Source organism: Hypanus sabinus, chromosome 17 (assembly GCF_030144855.1).
Source record: "Hypanus sabinus isolate sHypSab1 chromosome 17, sHypSab1.hap1, whole genome shotgun sequence".
Lineage (NCBI taxonomy): Eukaryota > Metazoa > Chordata > Chondrichthyes > Myliobatiformes > Dasyatidae > Hypanus > Hypanus sabinus.
In genome coordinates, this window is record NC_082722.1 from 71,442,241 (window position 1) to 71,458,619 (window position 16,379).

The window sequence follows — 16,379 nt, forward strand, 5'->3', positions numbered from 1 at the left end:
TGAGGATGTGCTGGGGGCAGCCCGCAAGTGTCGCCACACTTCTGGTGCCAATATAGCATGCCCACAATTTATTAATCCCAACCCATACATCTTTTTGGAATGTAGGAGGAAACTGGAGCATCTGGAAGAAACCCAGAGATCACAGGGAGAACGCATAACTTCCTTACCGGCAGTGGTGAGAATTGAACCTGAATTGTAGACGCTGTAAATCATTGCACTAACCACTAAGCTGCAATGACACCTATGGAGGCCATGTAGATCCCCACTGTGGGACCACAAGGATAAGGTGGTGAAATGCTCCAACTGCACCAAGAAAGGACACATACTGTAATCTCATTTATAAGCCTGTATACCGGGTGGCAGGGTGGAGAAACATCTCTAACAAAGGAGGTGTAAGGCACTTCTTCCCTCCACTAGCCTGCAGGTCACCCTTGGGCAAGGTGTAGCACCTGCTCACTCCAATCAGGGTCATGAGAAGCCATTGGAGCAGGTGATGGCTGGTCGTATGAGCAGCTGGTGCATATCACAAATCCTGGTTATGTGTTCACTGATACCAGGCAGACAATCTCTGAAGTGTATTGATAATGACTGGTGTTACCTGTCTTGTAAAGACACTGATCAGAAGAAGGCATTAGCTCTGCACTTCTGTAGAAAGGTTTGCCAAGAACAATCTTAGTCATGGAAAGACCACGATCACCAAAATCATATGACACAGCGCATGATGAAAGAAAATAGCCTAGATACAGGATTACAAGCCAAGATAATATCAGCATGATAGGTTCTCAATGGAAAGCCAACAATAATAGCATATAACAACACACACAAAATGCTGGTGGAACACAGCAGGCCAGGCAGCATCTATAGGAAGAAGCACTATCGACGTTTCAGGCTGAGACCCTTCAACAGGACTAACCAAAAGGAAAGATAGTAAGAGATTTGAAAGTGGGGGGAGGGGGAAATGTGAAATGATAGGAGAAGACTGGAGGGGGTGGGATGAAGCTAAGAGCTGGAAAGGTGATTGGCAAAAATGATACAGAGCTGGAGAAGGGAAAGGATCATGGGGCGGGAGGCCTCAGAAGAAAGAAAGGCGGGGGGGAGCACCGGAGGGAGATGGAGAACAGGCAAACAGCTACATATGTCAGGGATGGGGTAAGAAGGGGAGGAAGGGCATTAATGCAAGTTAGAGAAGTCAATGTTCATGCCATCAGGTTGGAGGCTACCCAGCCAGTGTATAAGGTGTTGTTCCTCCAACCTGAGTGTGGCTTCATTTTGACAATAGAGGAGGCCATGGATAGACATAACAGAATGGACAATAGGATAGCGTATATTTGTTCTCATATGCACCAGGCTGCAGTGAAATGCCATGGTCTTGTGAATCTGAAAGAAGTGTAAACAGAGATAGTGCTAAAGAAATGCTGAAGTGGCAATAACAGAAGAAGCAGAATTAACATTCTGAGACCAGGATCTTCTTACCTTACTGTACATTATGCTGCTGGCATCCAGAGCAGCAATGAAGCTTCACCACCTCTGTCTCTTCATACTGTCACACACAGATGTAGAAGAATACTTCATTGCTGTTTCCATAACAATTTTTTTGACCATTTGGGTTCGCTAGCCCTGAGCTGAACCCTCGCACTTGGAGGACTGGTGGACCACTCTTAGTCTGGCCTCTACGGTTTGACCTGCTTGTCATGGATGACCCTACCAAGAGCCAAAGCACAAGGCCTTGACTCGAGCCAAAATAGCTCTCCAGGTCACTGAGGCACACAATCTTCTAAACCCTATGACAAGGTTGTGGTCATTTTGGCGGTTGAGACCAGTAAGGGGATCTAAAGTAGGTGACTGATTCCGATATCTGGCATCTTTGGGGGTAAAAGATGCCTTGGAGGCTGGCCAAGCTTAAACCACAAGTACTGTATGCCACTAATGTTACTAATAGACAATACAGACATTTTCCAATTAAAATAAAAGCCAATGACCACTGTATCAACATGGACAATACTACAGCTGTTGTCAGCTCAGTTGTTGATAAAGAAATGCCGATTTGATTTGAGCGAGCATGCTGGATCGGATTTCACATTGTAACAAGGGATATATGAAGTTTCTCATTAAATAAAAATAGATGAGGATGAGTGCTGAAAGCAGCAGATAGGCTCTGAAGATCATAGCCAGCTACATTGTTCGGGGTTGTTCAAAGATGTGGTATCGTAGCTGTTATATGCAAACCAGGGCAGAATGATATGGAGAGAAAGCTGTTGCCCACTTAGCAGGCTTGAGTAGCCTTGATCTGCTAGCCAGAGGTCGATTGCTTCTGTCTCCACCCACATACCCAGGGGACATCACGGTACTTTCTTCACTTGAGTAAAAGTTCTCAATGACGACACATCACACCACTGTCATGATTATTTCTCCCCATTTTTCAGGGGCGTAACACACATAGCGTTACAGACAGAACATTCATAAAAAATATAAATTAAACATAAATTATACAACATTTTTACAAGATGGAACACAATTAAAACAAAAAAAATGTCCATTTTAGTGCAAAGTGATCAAAGTGGTCATGATATTGCTAAAATGTAGTGATTGAAGTTTTGTCGGTTGGCTTAAGAACTGAATGGTTGAAGGGAAGTAAGGGTTCTCGAACCTGGTGGTGTGAGACTTCAGGCTTTTGACCTCCTGCCTGATGGTAATTGTGAAGTGGCGTGGCCTAGATGGTGGGGATTATCTAGAGGCAGCTGCACATCAGTGGTGGGAAGGGATGTGCCTGTGATGTTCACTATACTCTGCAGTTTCTTCTGTTTGTGTGCATTCAAATTGCTATAGCAGACCACAATACAACCAGTCAGGGCGCTTGCAACAGAATTAGAGTCAGGTCTATTATCCCTGACATGCTGCAGCAGTACAGTGTAATACGCTAAAAAGAAATATAAGTTATAATAAGAAATATTTTAAAGATATATAAATATGTAGTGTAAAAAGAGAGCAACGTAATGAGGTAGTGTTCAAGCATCCGTGGACTGTTCAGAAATCTGATGGCAGAGGGGAAAGCAACAGTTTCTAATGTGTGAGTGTGTCCTTCAGGCTCCTGTACCTCCATTCTGACGGTAGTAATGCGAAGAGGGTATGCCCTAAGTGGTGGTGGTCCTTGATGTCACCATTTTTGAGACATTGCCTTTTGGAGGTGTCCTTAATGGTGGGTAAGTTAGTGCCCATGACAGAGCTGGCTGACTATACAAACTTCTCTGTTCTGTGCTTGGTGACACCCTGAACTTCCTGAACCACCTAAGAAAGTAAAGAGGCTGGTGTGCTTTCCTCATGATTCCATTTCTGTGCTGGGCACAAGACAAGTCACACAATATGCTAACACCCAGGAGTTTCAAACTGCTGAGTCTCTCCACCAGTGCTGATTAGCGCACATTTGCCCTCCAGGCATCAAGGTAGAAGCTGAAAGCATGATCAAGTTCAATTTCAAGTTTGATAGTCTTTCAACCATACATGAATACCCATGAATGCAGCCAAATGAGCCAATGTTACTGCAGTGCTAAGGTGAAAAACACAGTACGAACAGTCACACATAGCACAAAGCACATATAGCACGTATAAGCTATCAGTAAAATAGAGTCACACAAAAAAAAAAGCAGTGTCCGTGAATGTTTCAGGAGTCTGCAGTCAAACACCATACAGCATGTCTTCTGCCGAGCGAATACTGGTGGGCAGTACTGACTCCAGCTTGGATGCCATGCCACGACGACTGTGATTCCTCTGTTCTGGGCGTCTGTAAACAGCCAATAAGGCTGATGACTTTTCCACGTTTTCAAGTCTGAAAGTGTGGGAAAGTTGTCAACTGCAATCGTGTCCAAGCAGTGTTTTGGCAGGCAGGCCTGCACTAATGATACTGGCACACCAACTGCTGAAAGGGCTGAAGCATGAAGGTGGAGGAACGAACAAGAAGACGTGTCCTGCATGAGTTAGGAGATAAACAATCAAAGTAAAGCCAACACAGGGATGAATGCTCAGATTGCAAAAGAATGTTTGTGTGTGCGTCCACCATACAAATCAGAGATGAGAAAATGAGGTGTTGGAGATATTATGGAAATACTTGGTTCCAAGGATTATCTCATATAAGAAGAGGTGAGAGACTCCGAAGGATTTACATAGACAACTTAACTTCTGTTTAAGATACCCAAGAGAATTTTAAGGAAATTTACCAGTCTGAATATATTCATGAATTGAAGATTACATTTGTTGATATGTAGGCAAGGAAAGTAACTGAAGAGAGTCAGAAGGTGACATCATGTGGTCCATGACATCACAAAGCAGGGTAGACAGCGCGACTTTGCTGGGCTTATTACATTATGGTGAATAAAGAAATGTCCCATTGCCTACAGGTATTTACCAAGCTGGACCTTTCACTTCAATATCCAATACAAAAGAAGGACAGAAAAAACTTCAATACTGCTTAGCAACTAATGCCTGCAGTACTGTGCAAAAGTCTGAGGCACATATATATAGCAGACTTTTGCATAGTACTGTATTTCTCAACATGGAGTAGAGAGCGAGTTTCTAAATTTGGGAGAGCAAAGGATGTTTGGAATCGCGAGGGTGGAGCACTGTGGGAGGGGTGTGGGACAGGTGGCAGTGAAAGAGTGTCGGGTCCTTACCACATTCTACAGAAGATGTATCGACAGTATCCCGAGCAACTGCATCACTGCCTGGTTCAAGAATTGCACCATCTCGGATTGCAAGACCCTGCAGCAGATTGTGAGGTCAGCTGAGAAGATCATCGGGGTCTCTCTTCCTGCTATTACAGACGTTTACACCACACGCTGCACCTGCAAAGCTAACAGCATTGTGAAGGACCCCATGCACCCCTCATACAAACACCTCTCCCTCCTGCAATCTGGCAAAAGGTACCAAAGCATTTGGACTCTCATGACCAGACTGTGCAACAGTTTCTTCCCCCAAGCCATTAGACTCCTCAATACTCAGAGCCTAGACTGACATTGTAATTTGTCCTCTACTGTGTCTATTGTCTTGTTTATTAATTATTGTACTGCCCTGCATTGCTTTGTGCACTTTATGTACTCCTGTGCAGGTCTGTAGTCTAGTGCAGTTTTTATGTTGCTTTACTTAGCCTTGTGCTGTCTCACATAGTCTAGTGTAGTTTTGTGTTGTTTCATGTAGCACCACGGTCCTGGAGGAGCGTTGATTCATTTTTACTGTGTACTGTACCAGCAGTCTATGGTAGAAGTGACAATAAAAGCAACTTGAACTTGACACACCCAGCCCTGAGACACCAGGCAAGGTCATTTGATTCCAAGCAATTGATTTATTGACAGTTACAGAATATCTCTCTGGTGCTTCCTGCTCCCTTCCCCTTTTCCCAACCATGATTCCCCTCTCCCGCCCTCTTCCCACTCTCTGTGCACAATATGGACCCATATCAGAATCACACTTGTCATCACTCACATATGTCATGAAACATGTTTTGTTTGCGGCAGCAGTACAGTACAATATATAAAATCACTACAGTACTGTGCAAATGTCTTAGGCACCCTTGTTCTAATTATATACCTTTGACTTTTGCAAAGTACTGGGGTTTCATTCATATGCTAAGGGATTACTTGGCATGAAGTTAATATGGAAAATGTGACAACTTCACTAACTCTAGAGATGGTCACAATATTAACAGCACTGTCAGTCTCCAGGATCAACTCAAGCAACAGTGCCACCGGGGTGAGGCTGGAAGAAAAGTCAAAATCCAGTTAATTGGCTAAACTTCAATGTTACAAGTGTTCTTTTCTCTTTAAAGAAAGATGCTCTGTTCAGAATCAAAATTACAATCAGTCTTTGGTTTATTATCACTGACATAAGTCATGGAATCCGTTGTTCTGTGGCAGCAGTACAGTACAGGCTTAATATCAAAAGATAAATCAATAAACAAGGACAAAGAGGAATAGCAAACAGTGTCCATGGGATTGTAAAACATTCGGAAATCTGATGGTCAAATGGTCACTCATCACTCGTGGCTGAGAAACAACGCTGAATGCAAATCAGATTCAGAATCAAAATCAGAGTCAGACTTATTTTCAATGACAATTTGTCATGAAATTTGATGTTTTTGTGCCAAAACATAAGGATCACTGTAAGTTACAAAATCAAAAAGTAGTGCAAAATTCAAATAACAAGATTAGTGTTCATGGACCATTCAGAAACGTTATTTATATTTATTTAGGGGTCAGCACAGTAATAGATCTTTTTGGTCAAATCTGCACTGACCAATTACACCCATGTGACCAACTAACCTACTAACCCATCATCCATTTAGAATGGAGATGAGGAGGAATTTCTTTAGTCAGAAGTAGGTGAATCTGTGGAATTTGTTGCCGTAAACAGTTGTGGAATCTAAGTCATTGAGTGCATTTAAGGCAGAGATTGATAGATTCTTGATAAGTCAGGGTGTGTAAGGTTACGGGGAGAAGGTAGGAGAATGGGGTTGAGAGGGAAATAGATCAGCCATGATCAAATGGTAGAGCAGACTTGATGGGTCAAATGGCATAATTCTGCTCCAATTTGTTACAGTCTTATAGTCTTCGGAATGTGAGAGGAAACAGGAACACATGGAGGAAACTCGCTTGGTGATGGGGTGCAATTTCCTACTGTCACTGGCAGAACTGAACCCAAGTCACTGATCGCTGACACTGTAAGGCTATGCCACCATGCACCTATACCGGGTTCACGTAGACAACTTCATTCAATGTGACCCGGTGTTACAGCAGTTATGCTAACTGCTCCAATAGTAGTACCGTGAAGAGTACATCTCCTGACGGCGAGGCTCTTTGATGCATGACGCCACCTTGTTGAGGGACTGCCTCTTGAAGATGTGAATAAGTGCAAACTCATTGCATGATCCATTTGTTTGTCAATATATGGTTCAATGGTTCAGTTTAATATCAGAGAAAGTATGTAGAATACGACCTGAAATTCTTACTCTTCAGAGACATCCACAAAACAGAGAGAAAAAAATTAAAGAAAATATAACGAAAAAATGTCAGAAGACCAAAGACCCCTTCAGACTCACACGCACAAGCAGCAGTGAAAGCATCAACCCTCCCCCACTTGCTCCAGCAAAGAGCATCAGTCCCCCACCACACACCATGCAAGCCACCAGAGACCATGATCTGAAGTCCATCAGTAACTACTGTCCATTCCAACACTTCAATATCTCAACAGGCTCTCTCCTCTCACTATCAAGGGACAGAGAGAGCTCTCGCTTCTGCCACAGCAAAAGGGGGAGGCTAACAGCTCACTGTTTGGATATTTCAGTCTGCAGTGTTGCTTATTCGAGTTTCCGTCTCGAGAACCAGCAGACTCTCACTACCATTGAGAGGGGAGAGCTCCTCCAACAGCTGCAGCCCCTGTCACGATGTTTCCATCTCCCACGACACTTCAGTCATCAGGATCGGGTCACCCACAGGGCCGCATCCGGAAGGCGCATATCTTCCAAGGTGCTACTGGAGATACAGAAACACGAGGCTGCTCCGTGAGTTCTGAGAGTGAATCCACTGCCCAGGAAGAATGTAACTTCAATGCAGATGTAGATCATGGACTCCGACAGGACCCCAGCCAACTTGAAAAGGAAAGAAGGGAGACACGAGAGACATGAGTGAACTGGAAGAAGTCGTCCTGGTCAGCAAAGAACTCTGGTGGCATGTTTAGCTCTTCCCAGTCCAATATTGTTCAGGATTGCAGAGCCTTATAGGAATGACATAAAGCAGATGCATCTTCTGGAAAAGTCTTTGCATCTTATTACTCAACACTCGGCATGCTCCTTCTCTTTAGACAACATATCCACATGACAGTCCATATGGTAGAACTTGATGAGGAACATTGCAAAGCATTGCGTCTGTCATGCTTTACACAGAAAGTGATACTTCCACGGTTGCAATGGTGAGGCTACTGTTTGGGCTTCAAGCTCTGTTTGCTGCATCTCAGGGTGGCATTGAACGTTCTCATTAATCATGACGCAGATGGTACTTCCAGCCTGTTTGTAGCTTCTGCGTGCCAAGAGTTGATCTGGGGGTGGTTTTAATATAGATCTTTGATCCTAAATCATTGGATGATGGAGTCCAATCTCACATCCATTTGAGGAAGAACAGATTGCATCACTTTGGCATCTAAAGTGTCAAGAACCTCACTCCTGATTAAATTCACACACACACACACACACACACACACACACACACACACACACACACACACACACACACACACACACACACACACACACACACACACACACACCACTAGACAAGCCAATGTCTTTCCAGAGGCTCCAATTTATTTCTCGTGGAGATAGACAAACTCAGTGAAAACAGGCAGTGAACTGATAAGAACTCCATCTTGTGCCAATAGTTTGGAAACAGTGCAATAGTAATCCTTCCAGTGAAGAGATTTGCAGGAGACGGGGTGAATCTGGAGAAATTAATTTCAGACACTATCAGTTTGACAGTTCCATCTATAAAGAAGTATTACAGATGAACAGAAAATATCTTGTATACTTTTGATAAAAGAATATCAGTTTCATTTCATGGTCCTCAAGACTGCTACAATGATCTAATGAATACTAGATTGAAATTCCACATTGGGTCTGGAGTTGATTCATCCCTATTCCTTCCTGCATTGTCTAGGCCAATGTTATTTCTGCTTATTTATATGCTTTGATTGCATTTGTCTGTCAAGAATCCAATTGCATTCACATATATCCAGGCAGAAGAGATTGGGTAAGTCGAAGAGGATAAAGAGAAGGCCAGCATCGGAACTTTGATCATATCCAGTTTGCAACTTACTACAGATATTTTTTCTCCACCTTAAAGTCCGAGTGGCTCATTTGCAAAGAAGGTTCAATCTTATTCAAAATAGATTGCGACTAATAATAATAATTTTGGTTTATTTAGAAATACGTTATGGAACAAGCCCTTCTGGCCACTGAACCACAACACCCTGCAAATCCACCAAATTAACGTAGCTTAATCACGAATTAAATCAGGTTTAACATCTGAGAGTCAGAACTGAAGGAACTTTTCCTGAATCGTTGAGTGCGTGCCTTCAGGCTTCTGTGCCTCCTCCCTTACGGTAGCAATGAGAAGAGGGGATGTCCTGGGTGATGAGGGTCCTTAATGATGGTTGCCGCCTTTTTGAGGTATCACTCCTTAAAAGCATCCCGAACATTGGCGAGGCTGGTGCCAGTGGTGGAGCTGACTGAATTTACAATGTTTAGCAGCTTACTGTATTAAGAATCCAATTACAATATGGCAGGAAGCTGGAGGAAACCCACACGCAGACTGGAAGGACGTACAAACTTCCTTCCAAAGAACACAAGAATTACATTCCTAACTCTGATGCCCTGACCAGAAATAGCATCACACCAACTGCTATAATAGTACTGCACTCCCTACTATTATTATATTAACATAACTATTAATATTAATTTGGAGGCATTGTTTATTGCCCACACCCTGAATTGTCCTGCAAAGGTTGTGGTGAGCGAATGAAGTCGTTCTGATGAAGGCATTTCCAGAGTATTGCCAGATCTGTCTGGAACATTTGAGTAATAAGGAGAGGCTAGAGAGGTTAGGGCTATTTTCCCTGGAGTGCTGGAGGCTGAGGGGTCACTGTAGAGATGTTTATAAAATCAAGAGGGGAGTAGATAAAATGAATGGTCAGACTCTTTAGGGTAATGGGGTCTAAATCTAGAGGGCATAGATTTTAGGTGAGAGAAGAAAGGGGCAGGTTTTTCACACTATGGATGGTGAGTATGTGGAATGAGCTGCCAGAGGCAATGATAGAGAGGAGCAGAGTCTGAGCATGCGATGTTAACTATTCATGAATGCTGCTTGACCCACACATTTTCTCCAGTGGTGTGGTTTTTCCATTTGAGAAGTGTAGCTTCTACAGTCCACCTTAATCTTCTTGGTGTTAATTGAGAATTCTCGGCTTCAATGTGTTTGGTCAATATGATTGTTTATTGGTTAAAGTTTGGTCGAACACTTGTGTATTGGCTAAAGTTCCAAAGGGCTGGAGGAGAACTGTTTGGAGATTTATGTTTTTCCTGTCTTGGCTTTGAATCTAAACACAAAGTACACTGCAGATGCTGTGGTCAAATCAAGATGTACAAACAAGCTGGAACAACTCAGCAGGTCGGGCAGCATCCGTGGAAAGGAGCAGTCAACGTTTCGGGCCGAGACCCTTTGTCAGGAATGAAGAAGGAGGGGGCAGGGGCCCTATAAAGAAGGTGGGGGGAGGGTGGAAGGTGCCGGGTGAAAAACCAATCAGAGGAAAGATCAAGGGGTGGGGGAGGGGAAGCAGGGAGGGGATAGGCCGGAGAGGTTAAGAAAGAATGAAGGGGGAAAGCACTATGGGTAGTCGAAGAAGGCAGAATCATGTGAGAGGTGATAGGCAGCTAAAAGAGGAGGCAGAGTGAAAGTGGGATGGTGGAAGGGAGAGGGAGGGAATTACCAGAAGTTGGAGAATTCGATGTTCATACCAAGGGGCTGGAGACTACCCAGACAGTATATGAGGTGTTGCTTCTCCAACCTGAGTTTGGCCTCATCATGACAGTAGAGGAGGCCATGTATGGACATATCCGAATGGGAATGTGAAGCAGAGTTGAAGTGGGTGGCAACCGAGAGATCCTGTCTGTTGTGGCGAATGGAGCAGAGGTGCTCGACGAAGCAATCCCCCAATCTGCGTCGGGTCTTGCCGATGTAGAGGAGGCTGCACCGGGAGCACCGGATGCAATAGATTACCCCAACAGACTCACAAGTAGAGGTGAGGCAACACTTCACTTGTGAGTCTGTTGGGGTCATCTATTGCATCTGGTGCTCCTGGTGCGGCCTCCTCTACATTGATGAGACCTTTCCCCTCACTGCTTCCCCTCCCCCACCCCTTCATCTTTCCTCTGATTGTTTTTTCACCTGGCACCTTCCACACTCCCCCCACCTTCTTTATAGGGCTCCTGCCCCCTCCTTCTTCAGTCCTGACGAAGGGTCTCGGCCCAAAACGTTGACTGCTCATTTGAATCTCTTCCTTTTGCACCATCCGCGGAGGGCTGATGAATTCATGGATGAGAAATGGGAATGTATTTACCTGCAATGTTCCAACTACTGCTGGTGTGATGGACAAACCTGTCTGTTCTGTGCATCACTGAGATGCAGCCAATTCAGTGAAATTGCTGATTCTTGATTATCCTGAAATGCTGTAAGTTGACAATTTAGTGTGTGACTAGATTCACGTGTTGTGAGAGAGATGAGAGATAGAGATGGCCTTTTCTCCCTAAACACAATTGATTTATTGAAACTATGGACATCAACCCTGATTCTAAATAAGTTGCAGAGAAGGTAGTGCAATGGGTGGGGCAAAGGGAATTTTTGTGATAGAATGAAAACCTGCAGTCAGCTATGCCACTACTGTCAAGAATGGATCTACATCCCTCTTGCTGAACACCTTGGAAAAATGCAAACATTTTTGTTTCAAAAAGTTCCACCATTAAGAACAGTCAACAGTCTGGAGCTTTCTTTTTACCTCTTACAGAATGTTCCAATTCATTCAGCCCAACCAAGAATATATTTCAGAGGAAAGTGAAAGAATGATGCCAAACCACCATTACATGTGACTGTACAGGTAATTCAGTGGTTTGCTCTAGAAGTTTGAGGACCTGAATTCAAATTCAGTGAATTAAATAAATATGTAATAACAATTTCACATTAATATTTAGTTGTCATTCAACCCCCATATGCATGTATACAGCTAAATGAAACATTGTTCCTTCAGGGTCAAGGTTCAAAGCACCATATGTACATTTATACACAGCACATATAATTATGATAGCTCATAGAGTTACAAGTGTAAAGGGGTTTTTTTGTTACTGTTGGGAAAGGGTTTCCTTTTGTTAACTAGCAGGAATGCTAATTTACTGATAACGAGAATGGTATTCCTTTGTAAATCAAATGGGGATTAATGTTCTTTCTTCTGAGTCTGTAAGCTTTTGTTGACGGGCTTTTGGGCAGATCGGTGCGAGGGGGTTGAGAGAGAGGACGCAATGCTCTAAGCTGGGCGAGGATCGGACCCCGAAGGGGGGTCCGAGGCCGGGAGATTCTCCGGGGGGAGGGGGGGGATGAAGCTAGATGTGCTTGGTTGACCACTCGGACGGTCCTGAGCTGTTTGGAGAGTCGAGGAGTTCAGAGGGTCCTGAGCTGTTTGGAGAGTCGAGGAGTTCGGAGGGTCCTGAGCTGTTTGGAGAGTCGAGGAGTTCGGAGGGTCCTGAGCTGCGAGTCGAGGAGTACGGAGGGTCCTGAGCTGTTTGGAGAGTTGAGGAGTTTGGAGGGGATCGAATGGTGGCCAGAAGACTTCAGAAATTGAGCTCCAATGGCTGTGCACAAAGTGGTTTGGACTTTGATAAGTTTGGCGCCTTTTCTTTAATTTTCTCTTCATATATACTGTATCGTTATTAATCACTTAGTTATAGTAACCTTTATAAATTGTACTCATTTAATCACATATGGTGTACTGTCTGTTTTTGGGCGAGGCGGGGTCATCACACAGCATCCACACCAGCTGATTACCGGCGGGGCCGAAGGCTGCTCCCCCAGACGAGAATGAGCTGAGCGAGCCCGAGGCGACCCAGGGGGTTACATTGTGGGGTGCTCGTCCGGGGTTGATTTCTGTGGAAGCTGTATGATCACCCTCTTTAAATTGTGTCTGCGGCGAAGAGCTGGTGTGCCTTTGTGGGTGTGCGATTGCTGGTTATCGCTGCGTGTGTGTTGGGTGGGGTGGCTGCTGTTGGTAGCCTGGAGGTCATTGTTCGAGTTCCGACTAGTGCTGACGAAATGGTGGTGGGACCATGGGTTGTCCGTACTGTTTGGAGAGTGAGGAGTGACAGGTTGGGATGTTTCAGCAGTGGTGGGCTCCGCCCGGTTGTTGGAATAACGTCCAGCCCTAAAGGGGCGGAGGCGTGGGCGGAGCAGACCCCTCAGTTGTTGGGTGAGTGGCAGTGCTTGGCTGAGGGAAAGCGACAGGGACGGGTTGAAAGTTTGAGTAGGCGGGCTGGTGACTTTGTTAGAACTGTCGGGCGCAATTACCTCAAAGTGACCGCTGCCAGTTCGGGGAAAGTGTGGGAAAATGCGTGTGGTTCGACTGGAAGTCAAATGCCGCAGCTGGGGGGCTTATCATATCCGTGGCAGGAGATTGGTGGGAAGTTTTTAGGGTATCCCCTTTTGCCTAGGGGGGCAGATAAATTGCTTGTGGTGCCAAGGGGATCTGTCAAGGGGATCAGTTGTTCTGTTGATTCGAGAGGTGTCGGGAAACTTAGAGGAGGCCCAGTGGGGGAACGGCTTGGGGTCTCTGGGGGAGCACGTTCCCAGCAATGTACCAAGGAACTCCCGAAAGGAGCAGACCCTATTCCTGAAGGCTTAGAGGGGCCACGCGCACAGATGTTGTTACGGATGGATGGAAGTCAAGTTAAAGCCATCCTCGGCACCGGGGCGCCGGTTAAGTTGCTGTACAGTTTGTTTCATAACCGTTATTGGAAGCATTTACCCTTGACGACATTGAGGACACTGGAGATTCGGGGTACCAGTGCCGGTGATTATCCAGACGACGGTTGTTGGTCAGTGAAAATGGAGTTCTTGGAGGCAAATGTGGAGGAGACTGAAGTTCATGAATCGTTAATGCTGATGTGTCCGGACCCTGTTGAGACGGGCAGCGTTTCTGTTCTAGAGAGAACCAGTATCCTGCTGGTGAGCTTGGGGGCCTGCCCGGAGGAGGCGGGTGAGCGTTGTTTGGAGACATTGTCGAAGCACCCAGAGTTTCGAGCTGCTTGTGTGGACGTGTGTAGCAGCATTGGGCCGATACCGAATTCAAACAAGAGCCAGTGGCGGTACGGCCTGGGGGAAGTATCTGAGAGTGAGACGCTCTTAGTGGACGCTGCGAAATACCACGAGGGAGCGGAGTTGACTGCTGAAGACACCTTGGAGAGAGAGAGGTTGCGGCGACTGGCCCCGACAGCCGTGGAAGACGTAGGCAGCGTGTGTGTGGATTGTATTGCGTTGAAGAGGCGCACTGTCAGTGACCAGAATATGGCCCTGAGGGCCGGAGAGGCGATGGCCTGTCTGAGTGGTGCGATGTGGTTTAAGGTGCTGGATCGGAGGAGTGGATGTTGCCAGATCCCGATGAGTGGGGCTGACAAGGAGAAGACGGCCGTTATACATTCCCTAGGAGTCTTCGGGTCCGAAAAGATGCCACAGGGCATATCTGGAGCCCTTGCAACCTTCCTGCGGGGCAGGTGGAAGACCATAGGGGATGTGGAGGCGTTTGGAGTTTTGGTGTATGTGGATGATCTCTTGGTGTTTGGATTTGCCTCAGGAGAATATGAAGTGAGGTCGTTGCAGGAGCAGCTGAGAACTACCGAGTTAAAGTGTTTTCGGGACACGTGCCAGGGCTGGCGAAGGTCGCAGCTCGTGAGTGACTGTCTCTACGGAATCAAGTTTGAAATGAAGACGGAGAGACTGGAGAAAGTGATCTGGAACCATTCGGAAGACTTACAAGTTGGAGAGAATGAAGAAAGTTGTCTGACTGAGGATAATAGCAAACTGAGAACCCGGAGAGGGGAGAATGCGGAGGTGAAGAAATTACAGACGAATCTCAGAAGAGAGAAGCGGAAGCTTGAAGGGAACCTGAAGATGACCATCGACAGTTCAAATGAAGTGCAAAATCTGAAAGTTGATCTGGAAGAAGTCATGAGGAAGAAAAAGCTGGAGAGAAGTGCAGTGAATACTGAACAGGAGGCTGAAGAGACTGCGGGAGCAGTGCAGGCCACGTGTTTCCGTTTGGAGAAGATCAAACAGCAGCTACCGATCACAGGAATGAGGAAGAATACAGATTCGATGGATGATGTGCTGGATGTGTGGTTCATGCTGCCTTTTGCTGACTTTCCCTCGATTGAGGAAGAGACCTTTGGCCCTTCTCCCATTGAGTCAGGTGTAGCGGGGAAGGTTAGTTGTGTGCAGTGTGGGGCATGAGTGAGAGGTTGAGAGAGGAGTTGGTAGTGGGCCCAAGGTATCCCCAGTTGTGTCCGAGCCTGAAGGGTTTAGGTGAGGGGGTACGGAGGCCTCAGAAGGGTTAGGGAACTCCCAGATAGTTGGCCTAAGTAGCGCCTGAGGAACAGGGCGTGAGGGTTACTGTGTGGGGAGGAGATGTCACTGTTTGTGCTTGGGTTACGGTGTGTTGGCAGGAAAGGTGGCGAGTTATTTAGTAGTCATGAGGACATGACTTTTATTTGGTGGAGGAAGTGTGTAAAGGGGTTTTTTTTCTTTGTTACTGTTGGGAAAGGGTTTCCTTTTGTTAACTAGCAGGAATGCTAATTTACTGATAACGAGAATGGTATTCCTTTGTAAACCAAATGGGGATTAATGTTCTTTCTTCTGAGTCTGTAAGCTTTTGTTGACGGGCTTTTGGGCAGATCGGCGTGAGGGGGTAGAGAGAGAGGACGCAATGCTCTAAGCTGGGCGAGGATCGGACCCCAAAGGGGGGTCCGAGGCCGGGAGATTCTCCGGGGGGGGGGGGATGAAGCTAGATGTGCTTGGTTGACCACTCGGAGGGTCCTGAGCTGTTTGGAGAGTCGAGGAGTTCGGAGGGTCCTGAGCTGTTTGGAGAGTCGAGGAGTTCGGAGGGTCCTGAGCTGTTTGGAGAGTCGAGGAGTTCGGAGGGTCCTGAGCTGTTTGGAGAGTCGAGGAGTTCGGAGGGTCCTGAGCTGCGAGTCAAGGAGTTCGGAGGGTCCTGAGCTGCGAGTCGAGGAGTACGGAGGGTCCTGAGCTGTTTGGAGAGTTGAGGAGTTTGGAGGGGATCGAATGGTGGCCAGAAGACTTCAGAAATTGAGCTCCAATGGCTGTGCACAAAGTGGTTTGGACTTTGATAAGTTTGGCGCCTTTTCTTTAATTTTCTCTTCATATATACTGTATCGTTATTAATCACTTAGTTATAGTAACCTTTATAAATTGTACTCATTTAATCGCATATGGTGTACTGTCTGTTTTTGGGCGAGGCGGGGACATCACACAGCATCCACACCAGCTGATTACCCAGTTTGGCGGGGCCGAAGGCTGCTCCCCCTAGACGAGAACGAGCTGAGCGAGCCTGAGGCGACCCAGGGAGTTACACAAGTAGCAACATCAATAATCTATTTATTAATTTATTGAGATATAGTGTGGACTAGGCCCTTCCAGCCCTTCAAGCTGCATTGCCCAGCTACCCCTGATATAACCCCAGCCTAATCACTGGACAATTAACAATGACCAATTAAGCTACTATCTGGTATGTCT